The following is a 17,617-nucleotide window of genomic DNA, read 5'->3' on the forward strand; positions in this document are numbered from 1 at the left end:
ATGAAGAATGGCCCGATGTGCATAATTCGACTTATTTCGGTTTATTCCTTCATGGCCTACGTTTATCGATGACGCCGTAAACAGGGAAGTTGCGGGCACTCCCACGCCAAATGAACCGTTCCAACAAGAAACCGACGAGAAAGGCAAGGGTGAAAGTAAGGTTTCCATTGGGAGTTATTAATGCGCCACGACAAAAAAAATTGGTCCGGCATTCGTGAGCAGCAAGACAAATCACATCTTTTATTGCACTTGTCGTTCTCCGTCAGGAAGAATTGAGCGAGAACCGAGCGTTCGGAAAGCGGAAAGTATAGACGGGGTATAGAACTCGGCATAAAATGTGAATGAAGGATTGAAGGAGAAGAGCCTTCCAGGCGAAGCGAAGAAACTAATTGTGAACGGTTAGAAACGAATAGTTGGCTGTCAGAATCCCTCAGTTGAAATAGCTGTCTGAAGTAATGAAACTTCAATTTCCAGGCGACGGCACCTACCTCATTTCAAAATTTGTACGCTTTAGTTTTCCCAATGCAGCAAAAAAAAATGGAAATGTGAATAGAATCAAACAGTTGAGGTCCTCTCCAGCGCGGTCGACTGAACTGCCAACACGAGTGAATAAAGAGCTCATTTCACCGCCACCTAGAATTTTTACAAGCTTAAATAAAGTTGAAATTCCGAGAAAGGCTGCGGGGCTCAACGCATTTAATGTCGTACTGGATGGCTGAAACTTTAAATATTAAGAGCACCAGCGTAATTTATCCACCTAAACTACCCTACTGCAAAAATCCATGCGTGCTGACCAGTGTTTTCGCTTCTGAAGGCGTTCTTGCTCTTTCTCCTGATCTATGGCCAGAGATCTCCTCTGACGCATGTCACGGGAGACATGCGTCAATTTTTTTCATTTTTAAAATTGAAAAACAAAGATAGTGGAATAGAAATATTGAAGGCATTGGTCTGTTTTTCTGATACGTGGCGCGACGAAAAGAACCTTCTACAACGTTCATGCGCGTCGCGTCCGCTTCGGCGCTTCCGTCTTGCGTCAGTCATTGCCTCGCCTCCGCCGACTGCGCGGGTTCATTTCGTATGCGTCGAATGGTGAGGTATCTCGTTGGGTGATTGTCTACGCATTAACACGTTTGCTTTCGCATTCTTCCAAAGCTGGTCACCGCAGTGATCTGTAAAATTTTTTCTTGCTGTTGTTTCACAATAGATTACGAAGTCTATTTCCTGTGTCCTCCTTCGCCTCACTTATAAGACTAGCCAGAAAATCAAAAAGTCAGAAACACTTGGGCTCAAAAATTGTCCCGGCAATATTTTTAGGGGGCAGTTTGCATAAAAAGGTTGCGCAGAAGCGATATGTATCTAGCAAGTTCGATTTGCTGAAGGCTTTACTTCCATCAGCAAACTCTTCCTCTCCCAGGAGGCAACCAATGGGTCTTCCTGTTTGCTAAAAAGAGTGCTTACTATTTCTGCCTGACCCTTCCCGACGGAACATCAAAACAAACACGTGCGCCTGTCACGGTCCGAATGACATGCCCATTAAGGGCGACACAAGCCCGGAAAAGCCAGTTCCTGGTTTCGCCTCCACTCGTTGACACTATTTCCGGTTGGACCTTATCTATAGCTTCTTTTCTGATAAACAGCCGGACACTTCCGACCGGAACTCCGACAACAAATATATCATGGGCTATGACTGTCCCACAGTTCTAAAGTGGAAGAATGTGACACTGCACTTTCGCCGGAGTAAGCGAGCTGATCAAAGTTTAATTATCAGTGCGGCCTTTCGGTTCGATTTCTGGAGCTGAAAGCCTCTTCTATAAGCTGTTAGGAGCGAATGTCGTAGTGTACTTAGGCCCTAGTTCATTTCTAGTGATGTGGGAAAGATTTGGTGCGTTTGCAAAGCGAGCAACGCATTTCTTTTCGCCAGAAAAAGTGACGTTAAAAACAGAGTCCAAATGGCAATTGACGGATGCAGAAAAATAGATTGCACTGAACCAGACAGAACTTAGATTTCTTGCGCAGTTTTTAATGCTGTACTCAATAGATATTATTAAACGTCCCTCGAGAAGAGGTCCGGTAACGCAGAACGTGGACGCCAAAGATAGCATGGAAAAGAGACATTGAGAAAGCTGTCGTATACGTTAGAGTATGCACAAAAGTGGGTGCTGATTCTTATTCGAAGGTATAGACTTAAGGCTAGAAACCTATGTTTTAAATATACTCTGAGTATTGACGTTTCGGCGCGTGTGCATGAAAATGAAATGAACACTCGCGAGCAAATAAATGAGCCCGGATTAATTATTGTTGTGAACTATGAATGAGAAGATCACACACGGCGTGCCGTTTTACGAATAAAAGAGGTTTTAGACAGCGAAGTAGCTTCCGCCTGAATATATCTACTGAACAGTATGCTGAAACAGTAGTCAGCGTTGGTCTTTTTTTAACAAAGTGGTGCTAGGTGATGCCATCAGGCGCTGGTAGGGGAGCGAAGACTGACAGCGAAGCATTCGCATAAAACGCCCGGTGAGCTCCATGTATACATTTCTGAACAAAACACTGGCATCCTATGATATGCAAACATTGTAACATCGTGGTGGCTACTTCTTTAGCCGTTCTAGGAAAGTAGTCATATTTTTATGAAAAATAGAAAAACTATCATCCTTTGAATGAAATGTAATCTTTGCTGCTTAAGACAGCCATCCAGTGCCCTTTTCTTTCAGCGCCCAAATTCTCATAAAAGCCTGAAAACCTCAACAGTAGATCTAGTTGCCATGATAGCGTATAATTAATTCCAGTGTTTATTATTCAAATATGTGTTCTTTGCGTTCATCAGCACAGGAACGGCTAAGTCGCTGGGCACGCTACCTTTATGCGACTCGTATTCGTTATGAGTCAGAATGTCATGTTAAACCTACATCTTTTCTCACAGGCACCTGATTAATTTGGCTTACTGCTTATCTCTCCCTATGCCGCGATGCTTGGTAAATGTCTGGGAGCGCCTGTTTTTTTTTCTTCAGTGGGCAGAAGCGCGGTTGTTTTTGTACATTGACTTTATTTTTTAAGTTGACATGAGCGCGTCCTGTAAGCGGACCCTGACTTCACCCAAGTGCTGAACAGAACTGGATGTATAATCGCGAAACTCGCGGTCGAAGCCTTCTCATTAAAAAAACTACATAATTATGAATTTGGCATCTTTTAGGTAGATGGAAAGCTAGCAAGTTAGTAACAGTTTCCTGTGGATGGAACTTCGCCAACTGCGACAGAAGGCACAGCAAAATAAGCGCTGGTTCGCAACTGCTTTTTTACTGAGAAAAAGACAAAATTTATACGCGAGAGGTGCACAAGCTTTCAAAGCGCCAGAACATATGTGGTAAAACACTTTCAAAGGGGATTTCTTAAGCAATCTCATAAGCCACGCGGTGGCGTCCAATGAAAAGCAAAGTCCATCCACCTTTTTTTTTTCCTCCCCATCCCTGTGCTAAATCGTTATTTATTAAAAAAATTGTATTTATCAATCATCAACAAAGACATTTGTCTTACACATTGTGGTTGCCTTTATCAAAAAAGTATGCTTATTAATCCGCTTTTTAGCTTATTATGCATTTCTGCGTAATTAAAAGAAGGAAATTTCTTACAAACAATGCAGTCACCTTTCAAAGCTATCTTGATTGAGAGACTGACTTGAGGTGTTCGCGCAGACAAATGGTGAGGCATGCACCGGTTTATGTATATTTCCTTCCATGACAATGGAAGCTCATAAACTACTGCGTAGGCGCAATCCGCAAATTTTTGATCTGTGTGACACGTAGTAACTAAAACGAAGTAAGAATTTGTGATTTCTCTTTTTATGAAGATTGATTAAGATTTGGAAATTAGTATCGTTTATTTGTTCGTGTTTTATTGAACTTCAATATTTTTATTTGCGACCACACGCGTAATGTGGCGAGGAGATTTTTATGTGTCCAAAAGGATAATTTTTGTATGATCGAAACTGCTTTTTGTACTAGGCATTATCTTCTTTAGTTAATTGTACAGGGCTCTCTTCAACATATAAACTGATTGGCGAAATATACCTTTACATAGGTTGATAATTTGAGCGTTCGTGGAAAAAGAGAACTTTTGTCAAGAAAAATTAATATCTTGTTGTACTGCACGGACTAAGTGAATGTCCAGTTTTTAAGTATTAAGCATTTTATAAAGAATGATTTCGCATGTTGGATACATTAACCCAGATTTTAGAAACCAGTCTTGAACTTTTCATCTGCACACTCAAAAATTGTAAAATACGGAATCAGGAATTATTGCGTTCATAGACACCTATAAACTTCATGTCACCACAGTGTTTCAGAAGGCGGGATGTTGAAGTTTGCCGGCTGAAATCCGCAGGCTTTCCAGAAAGTGTTATGACAGCAACAGGTTAAATCCCATTACTCTTATAAGGGCGGGTTAGTTCATCAAAAAATGCAAAGAAAGATGAAAGAGGGGGCTACATTTCATACGTACACTGGATGGCGGACATTATCAAAAATGCCGATGAACATTTTGAGGTTTATGTTTTCTCTGTGACACTTAAGTAGACCGGCCTTTTTCGCATTATAAGGAGCCGTCAAGAGCCTTAAAACTACCGCTTGATCTACTCCCCTCGCATTTCATCGTAAACTAGTACGACTGTCTCTCTTGTCATTGATTTTATCCTGCGCGTCCACCAGGTAACAAAATTATTATACCACCCTACCGCTATTCCAGCAATACCAGGCCAGCGCTATGTACCCCCAACGCGGACGTTTTTTTATATACCAGAATTCTTTTTTTTTGTCCGAATTGCAGTGCTGGAGTCAACAGTTTGAATATATCGCCACCACCAGTGACCTGTCGCTTTTCAAGTCTGCAATCGAAGTCCATCATCGAAGCATTCTCAACTAACATATTTTACTATGCTATGCTCACCACTCATGTAATCTCCCGGCCACCGACCTTTGAGGAATAGTAATTAAATAATTAAAAACTTTAGCCCGTTTGAATGGCGACTGTCTCAAACGTTATCACATCTGCGGCAGTTAATATTGAACTGTGTTTAACTCTGGCTTCTTTGCTATAATTGTGAACTGATGTTTTAATGTTTGTAGAGGCTGTCAGTTTTAGTACATATTGTAACGTGCTTTGCGTAGACGACGAAGGAGAGGAGATCAGAAGCGTAGAGGAAAAGGAAGCTGGTCGGTCTGATCGGTTTGAGCTCTGCGCCCCGTCGCTAAATCTCTTAAATAAACACCCCAGACTCACTCAGTGCCTGCTGAGTACGTAACAATATTTATACGACAGGGCACAATTGTGTATTTCAGAAATGCTGCACTATATTGTTCGAAAACGCGTTTTACATAGCGGCATAAGAGAAATTAAAATATAACTTTCCTCCTGTACTGCTACTTTCTTACAACGGCGTATAGTTGCGTAGGAAATATAACGATAAGGTCAGAAATTTATTATTATGTATTACACGCGCACCGTGTATTCCCGGCTTTCACAGGCATCCTGGCTGCATTCTAGTTATATGCAATAAAAGCATGCAATTCTCATTACTGGCAGCTTTAAAAAAAGTTACTGGTAAATTTAAAAAGGCACGAAGTCACCAGTGCGAGGCTAAGCGCAAATGGAAATGAGCTTTCTGAGCGAGAATGTATCGCCTAACCTAAACCCCTTGACAATCACTGGTTTCAGCTCCAAAACAAAATGATAAACGAATAAGCAGGCTAAAACGCGCACTCAGCATCGATGGAGGCAACATTGGTTTAGCTTTGCTTGCAGAGGGACGGAGGAAGGGCTGTGAAGATGATTGCAAATGGGCAAGTGCCGGCACGCCAAAGAGATATGGCGACAGCTGCAGAGTCTTGGCCTATACCGACGGCCGTCGACGACACAGAGCGGCGTTGACGACTCAGCGTTTCATCATCTCAGTATCGCCTGCAGCAGCAGGACTCACGAGGTGGTATGCTCTGCAATCATTTCATTCCCAGCTACAGAACCAGTGAGTCGGAGGTCAACGGTTCAAATTCTTGCCGAGCCGCTTCGCATCCTGTTGGCGGACCGAGAAAAGTGGTCTAAAAGTGCCACTGTCGAAAATGCGTCGAAAGTGTCACTTTGGCTCCAAGCGTGCGTAAAATATCACGAATTTTATTGCGAATAAAATGATAATAAAGTAGCAAAAGTGAGGTGCAAAGCAATATCCGCGCTTTAGCAATTGTTGCAAGATACCGATATCTGGCGGGTTCGCGTCTGGTGCAGTCGGGTGGGGAAGATAAGGGGATAAGAGAAGGGGGCGGGGGGGGGGGGATGCGGTCACTGGCTTATTACTACTGGATGCGAATAATTTATGGCGCCTCGTGGGTTATAAAGTATGTCCCCGGAGCATACAAAATTCGTCATTCACGCATCACATCTGGGCTCCACGGCTGCTAAGTCTGGCCCTCAGCAAGTGATATTTCATCGGATGTTTTAAGGACACTGAAACTTTCTTTATGTAGAATGGGCGCTATGAAACTTATGGTTAGCGGCTGCTTTCTTGTTGTGGTTGCAACCGTGGTTACAGAATTGTTTTCGCGATAATATCTTAATGCAAACGATGATAACGTACTCAGACAATATCAGGCATATACTAAACAATGTAGTTTCAGAAGAAAAAAGAAACAAGAGAACAGCGTGGTGTGTTTAATGCATATTTGTGTGAAAACGCGTTCCCATGAGATGGACTGGCACTGTATTGCTTCCTTTCATTACTCCAGGCCTATGCTATGACATCACAACAAAAAACGCGTCGAAGTTAGATAATTTCGCATGCCAAACCACTGCTCACAATTTTTCATTGTCATCTCTGGCATTTGCAATGTATTTAGTTCTTAGTGCCTGTTCGTCTGTACCTTTAGCTCCACATCCAAGCTTTGGCATGCAGAAGTGCTTCAGAGAGATGCCATTTCTCAAGGAGCACTAAGGGCATTTCCTGCTCACTTTCCTTTTGGGAGAAGCCATGGTACATCGCAAGATCATCAGCAAAAAAAGGTGAGGCACCTGCACGTAGCTGACTTCGGTTATGATGAGCTCACTGTACTGTGATGACCGGCCCTAACTTGTGTAGTTGACACTGGCTTGTGTATTGGCACTGGCTTGTGCACACAGGAAACAAAGAACTTGAATAACCCGTGAATCGGCCCTCGAACCGTCAAACAGCAGCATACATAGGCGTATATGGTAACCGTTGGCGGGGTACTCGCCGTTTATCGCGGGAAGGGCTGCGTGCTACTCTGAATGTAGGGGCCAGGCACCTCGCGGCATGCTCCAAAGACGCGTCCGGTGTGGTCTCAGCATTCCCTCTTGAAGCAATGAGATAGGCAAATCGCAGCGCGTTCTCGCAGGGAGCAGCAAAAACGGGAGAGGACGCCGCAGTCAGCTAAGGGTTGCACTTCGCAGCTCGACACCAGTGAGGAGCGTTAGTTCCGTGCGATAGCTTAGAGGCTTCGTGTGACAAAGCACTAATGCTTCGCATTCTGCTCTTATTGGTAACTTGAGCTTCATCCAAGTTTTCTTCCTTTGTATGTCGCGAAATATCGCTGCGATCAATGGTTGCTTTCGGGAGTACCGTAATTGTCGCTCAGTTTTTTTCTTTTTGCGCACAGGCGGTCTGAGTCACAGCTTTTTTGAATTCGGGACCGTTCGTTACTCGTCGGAACAGGTGTGCTGTGCAGTTGAAAAAGTGTTAATATATTAGTGCTCAAGTTGCACCAGTGCGAGTGAACAGAAAATAATGTCGTGTTTAGAATAATTTAGTTTGTGCAGTTGAAAACTCCCCCCCCCCCCCCCCCCCCCGCTGTTTTTATTTTCTTCATTCTCCTCTCTCACTTTACAGATATTACTGCATCTATCATGTCAGGGTCTAAAACATAGCATACTCTCCTCGAAAGTAGTAGCTCTCGGGCGTGCGGACTACTACTTCGTAGCTAATACACAGAATACAGGTTTTAATCAAACGCCTCAAATGCTCAAACGGCTCCTGTTTGCTCCTGAGGTATTGAAGCCAGTCCTTGTTGCGTAGCCTGTCTAAATGATGCCACTAAACGAACGCTGTCCAGTTTCACAGGCACGTGTCTGCTATCTTGCTGTTCACAAGATGTATCCTTCACCTTTTATGCCAGGCCTATCTGCGTGGGCAATTTGGTTCTAGTACGTAGACCCCTCAGTCGTGTGCACTGTAGAAAAGCCCCAGAAATCGCAAGTTTTGTTTCGAATTTCTGAAATAAATGCTTGCGCTTTGCGGCACTGCACAGACGATGACAAAGAGTTTACTGCTTTCAAATTTTAAGTGCTATGATGCACTATAATGCGCGTTCTTCAGAGTCGCACGTGCAGCATTGTCGAAGAGTCATGCAAAAAAAAAAATGGGGAAAGCATCAGAGTTGGATAATTACAATTGGTGACGCTGACGCAAAACTACTTCCTTAAGCTGAAGAGGGATTTTATTGGGGAGAGAATTTCATCCTGGGGGATTCTCGAAGTATGCGCGCTCGTTTCTGCATGTCACTGGCTTGTGTATTCACGAAACCAGAAAGCTCAGTTTAAAACAATTTGGGATCTGTTCTGTTCTTTCATCACGTAAAAATGGAAATTGAACGAACTGCTCCCCTGGTTGAAGCGGCTAATGTGCATGATTTGTGTGAACTTTGAATGATCAATCAATAATGGCTGCAAACCGGCAATTATGCAAATATTCTCGTGATACGCTATCTACCTTTATTCTCTGAAGGCAGCCAATAATTTCAAAGCTCGCTTTTTACACTCGGATGGGTAAACATGGCGAAAAAATACTAGATTTCCGACTAGTAGGTCTCCTGGTCCCACTGCAAGAAAAACGCACATTGATTTCGAAAAACTGCATTTCAAGAACGTTTTGCAAATTGAAGCCATGCCGGTCCTAGAAAGCTCCTTCTAGCGTTGTTATACTTTTTTTTACCCACCGTCACCCGAGCAGGCTATTTCATCGAAGGCCGCGGTCGGGTTTAGAACCAAACGTCTCTTTACTGCTGCAGTCACGCTACTCAGAGGTACACGTTTCCTTCACGTCTTCTTTTTCTGCTTCCTCCTTCTTTAAAGGCTTAACATGCACTTAACCTTTTCTTTCCCGTTTGTGTTAAGGTTTCCGCAGTGTGTACACTTTCCCCTTCTCGGCGATTCGTATCCCTACAACGCATCACACTCGCACTTGTTTCGTCCTCCTCTACGTTCTCTTCAGTAATGGTTCGCGGTTTCTGTGAAAGCCCAGCTTCCTCTTGTTCCGTCCCCTCTCCAGAACATTTGCACTCTCCTCCCGGCTCCCTACCGTCATTACTCCTTCTCTGCACCATCGATCTACCACGCTGGTGGGTGGGCGCCTTGATGAGATTCCTTGACCCTGCCAGCCGGCCGATCGGCCTAGCGGCCTTTAACAGAAAGAACGCTCTCTCTCCAGCCGTGCTGTTTGTGCTGCTCCTTCGTAGACGTCCGCCCCTGTTACGCTTCTCAAAGTCGCTCTGGCACAGCTTTCGCCTTCTCAGTTTGCCGTGCGGGCTAATATTATTCGTTTTCTTAGAGGGGTCGCCTTTTTTCCCTTCCGCTTTACCGCAAGCTTGGCGTATTTCGGACGCTGGTAGAGCGAATTAGACGGCTGACAGGCGCTGCCATTTCGGGCTCTCGGCCAGTTTTGCAAAACCTCTAAGAAGGGGCGGAATCCGGTTATATCTATTCACACCCGTGAAACAGCTCTCGTGTGAGAGCGAGGGAGATAAATGATGGATGGGAGAAATGAGAGAGCTATTAGGGCCGAGTAAAAAATCAAGGGGCGGTTGCGAGTTTTTAAAACGAATGATCCAGCTTCCGCTGGCGTATGATCGTGAAGAAATGAAGGCGTTTTAGAATTGTGTTTAGATCATGGTAGCTCTACGGGCTTAGTGATCAATAAAATCAGTGCTCCGTTTAATGGCATCCCGGTTTTCAAAGGCATGGTCGATGAATGTTTTCTTAAATTTCGTGACTGCTCAGGGGTCAGTTGAGAATTATGTTTTGGGTGCCTTGAAGGCGATTGGAAGAATCGGCGCTGCTTGCTGGTTAAGTTTTTAAAAAGTTAAAATAGTGGTGGTTAGCATATCCACCTTGCATGAATGCAGCATGGTGGCTTGGTAGGTGAGAGATCTTTTTATACTGGCGGGTGTCCTGCGGTGGGATACCGTGTGCAAACACCAATGGCGCAAACCTGAGGAAAGAGCTAAGAACAGCTAACTATGCAAAACTAGTCCAGGGAATGAGAAGAACTGCCGGACAAGCTTCCTCTAGAATCTCCAATCAAGGCAGGATAAACATGCCCACGGCAGCCATCACAGCGGCCGCTATACCAGTGAATAAAGAGGCAACTTTCACCATTTGGAAAGAGGGAAGAGCCAGAACATGGTGTCGTGGTGACACTCTGGTGTTGGTAAAGAGGGCACTATCAGCAGTCGTTATTCCCCGGGTGCAGCACTGGGCGGCAGATCAAGTAGAAAATATCAACCTTTGGTGAGCGTAGAAACCGAGCACATTTTTGGCGTGTATTTGTTGAACATCACCTTTCGTGCTATTTGGTTGTGCTTCCCTCTCATGTAGTTTCCATTGGCAATGAGTTTTGCCCATTATACGGAATATAATTACGTTTACCCACACTCTTCCTATTGTAAAACGTCTTCGTGCAAAAGTAGGTTACTCATTCACAGCTCCTTAACTACCACCCTAGTTGTCAGTGAACCTCGTGTACGTCCTTTCTTCCTGTGTGGTGTTTATTTGTCGGCTGCATTTGTGCTCATGTTCCACCAACTAGACGAGAAACTAATTCTCCCTTAACTACTTCCACAAGTGAAATGTAAGCCTTGAAATGCAGTCTGATCAGTCACAGCAGCACCAGACGAGATCTTCGTGTCTCACATCCGCACCCCCGGCGCCGAGCAGAGTGCTTCTTCCGATCACGGTGACTGGATCGCTCTTGCTGGAAGCTGCAGAGCAGGGCAAAAACTGCGCGCCGTCCACAGGCTGTTCAAGCGGAACGCGGCAAGCTCGTGCTTAAGAGGCAGGCAATGTAGCGACGTGTCTTCAGTTATGCGAACTTCTTCGACATAACAAACAATTATGGCCAAAAGTATTTTTAAGCGGGAAACCGTTTGTGAACGCAATTATTTCATACAATGTAAGATTTCACCATAACAATTTATCCGCAGATCACCCGACTGCACTCTTTTATTACTTTTTTCCGCTAAGCTTTGTGCTCTCGTGAAAAGCGTTCCCCATTAGTTTTCCATGGCAGTCTTAAATGTTCGATGCGAACGATGGAAACACTTTGAATGCTTTTGCTACATATCAGACGATTGGATTACCTTAAGTGCCTTACAATTTTCTAATTTTCAAAATGTTTGTTTGGGAATGTTGGACATGTGTCCTTAATTCTGAACACTACACCATCCCGCGCTAGCTTCATATCAGTTCAAGTGCAATATTGCTTCACGTTACACCCCATCACTTCATTACTTTAAAAACTCCTACTTTGGGGAGGGGGGGGGGGGGGTATTACATCAAGGGTGAAGGTAGGTATCAACTAACTTTTAGAGAAATATCAGTTAAATATGGCGGTTATACAGCTCAAAAATCTCGATGGTCGGATGGTAGTAGTGACGTTTCTGGAAGGCCGTTCTTGTCTATGGCCGAACTGGAAAAGAATTATGCAACAAATGTTCTCGTATGAGTACGTGGACGGGAAACATGCAAGTGATTACTAATGCAGTGAAATGTGTGCCGGAGGGCTGATGCAGGGCGGAGTACGAATTCAGCTGTAAAAGCACGAAACAAGAACATACTGACCTTGATTTGGCTTTTTGACTGTCGACCCCTTAAGATATTTCACAAGTCTTTCATAATTGCTGCAGTAACGCTGCCGCCCAGGCTAGCTCGTTCGCTCTTTCTCCCCGTATGCGCCGTCCTCTGCTCGAATAATGTGCGTCGCACAGCAGCGCGCATAGAACGTGAATGCCACAGGAAACAATTGTAGAGAGACTTAAAAATTATTGCTTCTGAACATTGGCACCACGCTTCAAAGCGACCCGAAATTGATGACGACTGGATCTACGAGCGCAAGGCTGGAAGATGAAGAAGCTGAAAACGCGCAGGAACTCTCTCTTGTTGACCAGTAAACCGTTTTTCATCTTCAGCTCTCCTCGGAGTTCTACTGAGTCGGAATAATATGAGCCCGAGATATAGTTAGGATTTTTATTTCAGGTGGAAAACTAGTTCAACGTTCCTCGATTGCCCAGTTTTCATTCCACGCACCTTCCTTTTCTGACCGTGTTTATATTGTAAACAGACATGACTGCCTGAGGCACCTCATCATTCTTCGAGACGACTGCATCTTCTGAAGCTGTCACAAATAGTGTTAGAATGAACAGACCGCTATATAAATAGAATGAGACATAAACTTGAAAAAATATACAGCTGTGCATGGGACTTTCCGCCAAGTAGAAAATAGTTGCCTTAAACGTGGCATTTAAACGCGCGAATTTTCGCTACAAAGGCGACTTGACTAATAATGGTGGGGCAATATTTCAGGACCGCCCTTGTTCAGAAGGGCCACTCCTTGTACACTAAAATTGAGATAGGCGAGCGGATTCAAGAATTTGTTCCTCTTAGGTTATTGCATGAAATTTTTCTTCACTGAAGGTGCCACAGAAGTACCTCAGCCTGTGACTTCCAATGACGGCGGCCAGATTGGTTTGGCTAGAATCTTTTTTTTTTTTGGCGAGCGTTGGATAGTGAAGCCTACAGGGGGCGAATCTCTCTCTTTACAATACTCGCGAATGCAGTTAAGGTATTTGAAATGGGCAAATTAAAAAGCACTTAAAATAAGCAAGAAAGTGAGTGAACACATAAAATAGACAAGTACAGCGCTTAGCTATCATTGCTGAAGACACCGTTCTGGGAAGCGGATCCCTTGAGCTGGTCGCTGATGCACTGCAGAGCCAGCATTGGTGGCAGGGGCCGCGACGTTGGGCTTCCGAGCACGCTACCGCGCAATTGCACTCTGACTGCAGCGACCGCACATAGGAGGAGGCGAAGAGCAAACACCACCGTCTGCCTTGTGTTTTCAGTGCTTATTAAAGAGGACACCGCAATGCGGAGTAGTTACCCGAAAAAATCCCAAGGCTCGCCTCTCCTTTAGGAACCAAGCACCTAACCTCAGTCCCAGGTGATGAAACTTAATCTGGAGACCTCCAGCAGGGTGCCTATTTCTCACCTTTCGCTCCATCTTTGATTCCTTATCTCAAAGCGCCACTCCCGTGTTCAATAGGATTGCTAGATTTACTTGGCCATTCCCATTCCTTATAAAAAAAATTGCGTTTGCATGTTTAGTACCGGTTTAATCAGCGACTGAACGAAAACGACAAGGATTATCCAGTGAGTTCGTCTAAATACTGATACCATAATTGTTCCTCCTCAACATTTCAGCCTTTCTTATATATGCTTCATCGCTTTCACTAATGCTCTGCTCGAAAATATGGCGAAACTATTATTGACAATGTCCGTTTTTTGACTCTCCTCATGATCGCCCATACACGGCCCATACGAAAATGTTTTAGTCTTCTCAAAACTACTAACGCGGCGCAATAATGAATGCTTAACTTAGGACATGACAGCACGATGCAACCACTCCCAGTGAAATAGGTATCATTGCCTGCTGCGGTTTCTGAGAGAAGTGTCTTGATGAATGGCAAGTAAAAAACGAACACTTCTTTAACGTCTTTCTCTCCCGGTCAGCACGCCGTGGAGTTAAGCCGCGCTTTAACGTATGAGCTGACTCATCACGGTGCAAGTAATAAAAAATTCTGATGCAACTATTTTCCTATAGAATAGATTAGTGTTTTCCTCGCTTCTGACTTCACCTCACAAAAATTTATTCAAAAACATTTCCGATTCCCTTATTCAAATCACTTAGCACAGTATTTTGCATGTTTTTTTATTAGTCTTCCAGAGAAAAAGAAAAAATTAATGTAAAAAACGAAAAATAAAAATATTCTAATCTTGGTCATCGATAATTGTGCGCATCAAATGCGTTGCCGGAATGGCATAGCGCCTTCTAGGAGGGCTGAGAGATGGTTGCAGTGGCGTTCTCACATAAGCCAAGTTTATTTTTTGCTGAACACGCTCCCAAGTTCGTTCGCCTGTAAGAGCTAGGCAGCGTGCATTGTAGCCCTGGATGCTTTCGCAGCTTGGGGTGCTTCCAAAATCAGCCACTCTTTGTAGCTGGACAGCTCGATTGCTATTCTTCGCCGCTTTACGTGCGTTACTTGCCACCGTGCTCAGCCCTTTCTGGTTTTCGTGCTGGGCAGGGCGTTCAGCGTTCCTCGCTGCTTTCGCCGTTTGACGCGATATAGCGCTTTCCCGCTCTTAATTGCTCATAGCGATGCGTTTGGCCGCCTTTTCGCTATGAGTATAAGCGAATATTTATCTTCTTCCGTCATTCAGACAAAAAAGTGCGGAATGTTTTGCATAGGCTCGACAACACGTTCCTCTTCAGTTGCGGAGGATGTTCTCCTCAGTTTGCCGAGAATGAGTAAACCGTAATTTGGTTATCCTTACCTATTAAACGAAGGATTCCACGCAAAGAAATTGGCGGTATGTATGTGCGGTTTAACGCCCCAATTGATACAAATGGTCTAAGGGAGACAGACGCTTTGTGGAAAGCTCATGATTAATTTCCTCCCCCTGCGATTCTTTGCCCTGCTCTCACATGAAACATCACACAAGCGTCTTCTGTATTTCCTCTTCGCCGAAAATACGCTATTTCTTCCGGGGCTTGAGCCTGCGTCGCTCAGCTCAGAAGCGGAACATCGTGGTCACCGAGCCAACGCGACGCGTCCCACTTGCAAGGAAGAAGCAAAACTCTGAGGCCAGCGTACGATGCAGGGCTAGTTGGGAGGAGGCCAATAAGAAACATGAAATGCAGATTGCACAGAAGACAGTGGTCATCCTGTCAGCATCTCTTGTCTGCCCTGTTCGTCAGCTCGTTGTACGGTTTCTGTTTCATAGGCGTCTTGAGTGCAAGAATATACTGGTGAAAAGCCGATTATATGGGCTGATAATATAAACCGCACATTAGACACTGTATAGGTCCAAATACCAAGCTTTGGTCGCCCCTAGCAGGACATTCAAGCGCTTAAATTTCTCTCATTGCATCCAGAATACATGTAAACTTTATCATCCTTAGCAATGAGCCGTTCAAAAAGTGCGGTTGTCTTACAATATATTTTGCTAAACGTGTGACTGAAGTTAATTCAAAAACTGTACAGTAGACTTACTGCATGTCTGTGCAACTGTTTAAGGCTCCTGCTCAACTGCTCGTTACGTATCTTTAGCCGCATTTACCATTCGCAGTTAGCCACCATTGTCGCTTAAAGATAGAACTTGCGCTCCGAAATATGCCCTGAAGCCAGTCATTGAGCACGCATAGGTCATAATCGCGGCGATCATTTTGCCGCGCGTGTGGTGCTGTAAGTACTTTTCATACGACCTGTGAGTTTCCGCTATGCACCCAACGTTTTGGAATAGTTCACTACTCGCTGTTGGCCATGCTATTAGCGCGCATATTGCAAATTACGTCGCCATTCGCTTGTGTATATTCATATCTACGGAATGGGCAGTTTTGTTGCTGCTTGTCGTTAGCGTAATAGACCTAGATGGTGGCCCATTTCTTCTATGAAACAAGCAGCCACCTACCGAGAATTCCTCAGCGGCTTCAAAACTTGGTTTTGGGTGCCATGGTGTGCGTAAAATTTAAATTCTATGCCTTACTGCAAAAATGAAATGCGATCTGCGCTTGCTACATTCAAGGAGGCAATGTGTTTTGTTGCCTTCAAAAATAAAACATCCCATAATGCATTACTGATCGCTAAATGAAGCAGGAATGGAATAGCTCGGATTTTATTATTTCATGCTTGTCTGAAAAAAAAAAAAAATGAGCGTCCTTATCAAATGCAGTGTTTCATTAGGCGGACGGCATGGCTTTTATTGAGAGAATGCTTTTCATGGGATTAGCGAAATGCATTTTAGAAACAGATTATCTGCAATCCTCTTAGAGCAGCGGTTTATGAACACGATATCCAGATCGCGCACGCCGAACTGCATGTCAACATGCAAACCGCACGCGCTAAGCTCCCTAGGAATCTGTTTTACGCAGTCCAGGCACTAATTTTAATTTGTTTTTAAATGAGTGCATACGAGTTCTATATAAAAACAACATACAATGATTCTCTTTGGGTTTTCCTCGATGACTTTTCTTCATAGAAAATTGGTTGTAAAAGTAATGAATATTTTCGGCATGTTGGAATGCAGATCACGCTTTACACATGTTTTTTCTTGAGGACGAAGTGCAGCGCTGGCCTATTTTTAAGAGTGTCTACCTCGTATGCAGGTGGTGAGGAGTCCGATTCACAGAGCGGATGCGTCACCACCGGTGATACAATAGGTACCAATGTTAGCCAGACCGCGTGCTCGGTTTAAGCGGTGTGAAATGCCAGGAAATTCGCCTTGGACCCTACTTTGAGTAATAAAAATAGTTTATGCAATGATACTCATTGACCAAATCTACCGAAGAACGTTAAAAACTCATGAATTTCATCACCTTTTCTTGAATACAGGAGCATCAAATCCAGCATAAGAAATGGCAATAACATTTGTACACCTTCTCTCAAGTACCATGCAAGTGCGCATATGTTTTGTTCGCCTAGATCGCAGCAATATACCAGACGAACTCTCAAACAAGGGCTGCTGGCAGGCTTACGCACCCCTCATGGTTTAAGCGCACTCAAAGATCGTCAGCTGGGCCAGCCGGTGAACGGTACAATTTTCTGTTTTCACACAAGACTGCGCCTTTGTTTACACGAATAAAATGCGTTTTTGATTGGCGGTTATAAAAAGAATATTCGTTGAACTTAATTCAACCTTTTTTCAAATTTTCTGGCGCGTCGTTTCTTCAGAGATATCTCACAATGTCTATGCTGGCTGCGCAATTCGCCTTCCAGTGGTTTCATCTCCTCCGACAAAACTTTTCACCGTAGATTCGATGCACTTTCGATCTCAATTTCTACTTACGAGAACGATCCCCTGCCTTAGTTCAATGCGCAGCCGAGCTAAAAAAAAGTGGTCTATTGAAGGAGACAAAGTGTTATCCCATTTCTGAGACAGCTCCGGTCTTCAATCACCCGGACGTGCCATTTGTGGGAGACCACCGATCGTGAAACGAGCGTGCCACACCATTCCTCCTCAGGAACATGCTCCCCTTTCTTCTCTAACTCATGAGGCTTTGGCCACGTCAATCCGTCTGTCTGTTCTGCTCGGCTTTTATCCCACTAAGAATGATAGGTGGGTGTGAAAGCACTCGTCGAGACAGCACGTACTACGTCCACGGATGAACCGCAATCCACCGGTCACACCGTTTGGCACAGGCGCACTTCGCAGTGGCCCTTGGGGCTTTCTACATCTGTGTTCGGATCTGTTTTTCACTGTTGGTTAAAAATTCCTTTCGCGATCATGATCT

Source organism: Amblyomma americanum, chromosome 7 (genome assembly GCF_052857255.1).
Source record: "Amblyomma americanum isolate KBUSLIRL-KWMA chromosome 7, ASM5285725v1, whole genome shotgun sequence".
In the NCBI taxonomy this organism is placed as follows: Eukaryota; Metazoa; Arthropoda; class Arachnida; order Ixodida; family Ixodidae; genus Amblyomma; species Amblyomma americanum.